Source organism: Octodon degus, unplaced genomic scaffold (genome assembly GCF_000260255.1).
Source record: "Octodon degus isolate 3935 unplaced genomic scaffold, OctDeg1.0 scaffold00031, whole genome shotgun sequence".
Classification (NCBI taxonomy): domain Eukaryota; kingdom Metazoa; phylum Chordata; class Mammalia; order Rodentia; family Octodontidae; genus Octodon; species Octodon degus.
This window is the reverse complement of record NW_004524607.1, coordinates 10,330,002-10,333,757: the sequence shown is the minus strand read 5'-3', so window position 1 is coordinate 10,333,757 and position 3,756 is coordinate 10,330,002. Positions and strand designations below refer to the sequence as shown.

The window sequence follows — 3,756 nt, the reverse complement described above, 5'->3', positions numbered from 1 at the left end:
TAAGCATATATGTAAGCCAAAAGAAGGGGTTAGGAGAGTCACTTATTCCATCTGTAGTCAAGAAAATCTTCCCACGATCTTGGACCTTTCAAAGGACAGGCAGGCATTTTCTAGCCAGGCAAATGGTAGCGCTTAGGGGAGTGAAGTGTGCTGCCGAAAACTGAGACAGCGTGTACAAATGCCTGGAGGACTGAAATTGCCTGGTTCCAAGGGAAAGCCAGAAAGCATTTGGAATTGCTGAAGAGGACTATGCAAGGAACACAGTGGCACAGTGGGAGAGACCGGATATGGGAACGAATTTCAGGAAGTGAAGTCCTGGGCAGAGCTGGCTGGCGGCTACCGTATCTAAAGCAAGAGATAAGGACTGGTTCAACTACACAGCTCTCAGTACTGTTGAAGGGGGAAAAGAATAAAAGATTTAAGAGGCAAAGAGCTACAGCTTGTAGGACCTGAAAGATGGTTGCTGGACTCAGAGACAAAGGAGATTGAGAGGACCTCAGAGATCTGTGTGTGTGGTGACTGACAGGATGGAAATGGGGCCAGCAAGGAGGGTGGCTGAGACTGTCCAGGTCCTAGAGAAAAGAAGGCTGGAATAAATAAGGGTGCCACTTTGAAGGGACTGGGCTTGGAGTGGAGACGCTTGGGTAAGAGCCTGCAACAGTTCCTCATCACTCAAATGTCTGCTGAAAATGGAAAACACAGCTGTCATTGCAGTAGACAACTGTGAGGTGACCCCAAGACCTGCACCTCACTCTCCTCCCTGTGAGGTGGGTGGGTGGGGCCTATACTTGCCTTTAACAACAGAATATGGTAAAGGTGGTGGGATGTCATGGCAGGGACTGTGCTAGGAAGGTCCTGCCCTCCACCCACCCTAGCGACCTAGTGGAGGGGGGATGAGGTAAGTGCCCTGGGTGAGAAGTGCCAAGGCAGCACCACCCGTTGAGGTAGAGGATAGTGTCCAGCTGACCCAGCCATGAGGCAGCCCCAAGGAGAGTTGCTCTACCAACAGGATTGGTGAGCTGGGTGGTGGGTTCTACCCCACTCCTGTTCCAGATGAGACCATAGCCCGGCTGCCTCCTTCCCCACAGCCACACCCAGACTCCTGACCCTGGATAATGAGAGAGCCTTTACATACAAAAATTTGTTACAGCAGCAGTTGGCAACTGGTACAATCACACAGTGGTACAATGAGACCAGAGGAAAATTGCTTTCACCTCCAAGGTTTGGAAGACTAGGGGAAAGGGAGACCTGAAGAAGCAGGTCCAGGCTGCTGTGGAACAGGCAAGCTGGCTCTAAGCCCAACCACTTTCCAGCCAACTCCTTTCCAGGGCACATCAGAGCTTCTCATAGAAAGACCATCTCACACCTCCCTAAATGCTGCGTGGGTGAAGGTAGGACCTTCTGTGCCAAGATCCGCCTGGTGGATGGACTGTCTGTCCCTCGGGGGAACTGGTCTCCACCAGAGAATCAGACCAGGGCCAGGAGGCAAGACACACAGGTCAGCCCTCTGCCTCCCACACCTGTGTCTTTCCTGCCTACTGACACCAGTCACAGTGTCCACTGTCTCTCCCAAAGCCTTGGCTACTTGGGAAGAAAGCTGATGTCCTTTTTCCTGCCTTTACATCCAGGAATCGTACCAGTGGATGAAGATCCCACTGGTATGAGAGGAGTACGAGAGGGTGTAGTATTTGCATAGAAACAACATACATCTTCCCTTCTACAGTATTTAAGATCAACTCTAGATGACATGTGATTCCTTATGTAACATAAATGTGTAAATTGGTGTAGTCCTGCAGTTCAGGGGATAATGTCAAGAAAAAAAAACATTGCACACACTCAGTAAAGCACAATTTATTTTTCCTACTACAAATGTTTGATCCAAGGTTGGATGACTTGCTGGATGAAGATCCCACTGGTATGAGAGGCTGGCTCCACTGTCATTTTCAACCTAAAAAGGACAAAAGCCAGGGTCCAGGTGACCAGGGCAAATGCCTAGCTGCATGACTCCTCATGAATGCATTTGTCCTCCACTGTGGCAAGTAGAAGCGACAAGACACTAGCTATGTTCTTTAGCCTCTCCCCTGACTTACATATAAAAGTCACAAAAGTCAAATCAGAAGCTCTGCAGCTATAGGAAAATTTCCTTCTGTTTTGAAAAGAACTGAAGTTCTGGACAGCAAGCTGTGCTCATGTAGAATCTGTGCTGCCTGCAGAGTGCCACTTGGCTCTGCAGCTTGGCATGTCAAGGGACATCACTGCCTGGATACTGTCCCTCCTGTGGGGGCTGGTAAGGGTGGATTCTGGATTTGGCCTGTTCAACATGGCGACCTGAGTGCTGGGCACAGAGGCAGTTCTCACACAATATTTTTTACACAGTAAATAAGTGGATAGATGGATGGATGGATGGATGGATGGATGGATGGATGGATGCATGATTACTGTAGAAGGGATGAGGCACATTGTTTTATTGCAAATACTATACCCTCTTCTATAAGGGATGGATGGATGGATGGTTGATGGATGGATGGATGGATGGATGGGTGGGTGGTTGGATGGGTGGTTGGATGGCTGGATGGACAGGAGAAAGAATGGATAAATTAAGGGCTGAATGGAAGCAACCGAGCCCAACTTGAAAGGATCAAGAGAGACCAGTTCAACTCCTTTAAATCCTAGTTCCTGCTGTCTGCCATGGACTCTTGGGTATTTTAGGCCTATGAGGTGCAAAACACCAGTGAAAAAGAAAGTTTTCTCTTTATTGTTTTAGCCACATAGCTCCCAAATGTGATTTTAAATGACCATGGACAGGGATGTTTGCTGGCTTTTGCATCCAGTTGAACAGTTTCTTTAAAATGCAACAAGTTGAAAGACAGACATCTTCCTGCCATGCGGAGTTCTACATCAGCAGCTTCACATACCCAGACCCTGAGCAGTTGAGTGGTCACATGGGGAGCTTAAGAGGAGGCCCATTTCAACAACAACAAAAAAATGGATTCCTACCATGGTCTGTAAGGATTGCAAATAAACTAATAAATTAAGCCAAACTGACCCTGCAGATGCCTCTCTGGGCATTCCAATGCCGAGGCTCCAAGCATATTAGTTTTATCTATGTCACTGAAGTTTCACCAGAGCCCCTGAAGGCCGGGTCCCCACAGCTGATCTCTTGATAGCCACATGCCAAGGCATGCCAAGCTCAGGTCTGCTCTTGCAGTAAAGGACACACGGCTCCAAACATGAGAGAAGACACAGTTTTCCTGTCTTCTTGTGCAGAGCCATGATCTCACCCTGCCTCGCCTCCTGTCTCCAAAATGCATCCCTTGGAGGCCAAAGAAGGAGGCTGTCAGGAGGGCTAGGGACTCCGTCGGTGAGAAAGGCTGCTTTGTTAGGAAATCCCATTGGGTAGGGACATTTGCCAAATTGGCCATGGGAAGATGAGGACAAAGCCAGGGTGATCGAGAGAGGCAAATAATGATATGGAAACTTTTTCCACCAGCCTTGATCCTTGGAGAAAGCTATTTCCAGATGAGGCCTTTCATCGACTTCTTACCGAGAGACGGCAAGGCGCCTCCGACACATGTTCAGTGCCATTTGGGTCACCCAACACAAACAGGCAGATTCCACCAACTCTCGGCTGCCCAGGAGCCATTTACCAAGATATGGGCTGCCCAGAACCTTGGCTTCCTCCTCTACAAATCTGTTTGTGTCACCCTCAGCTGCTCCCCAAGAGGATCCTGCAAGGAGCAGCCGGCTGCTTCTCTG

At 48.9% G+C, this 3,756-nt stretch overlaps 1 long non-coding RNA gene across 1 annotated transcript; it reads right to left on the bottom strand.

Moving 5' to 3' along the window:
* Nucleotides 1-1,835: 1,835 nt before the first annotated feature.
* LOC111816387 lies at nt 1,836-3,756 on the bottom strand. The gene is made up of 2 exons (XR_002820791.1): nt 3,648-3,756; nt 1,836-1,948 (listed from the first exon to the last, which is right to left on the bottom strand). It is a non-coding gene; the product is annotated as an uncharacterized LOC111816387 (long non-coding RNA).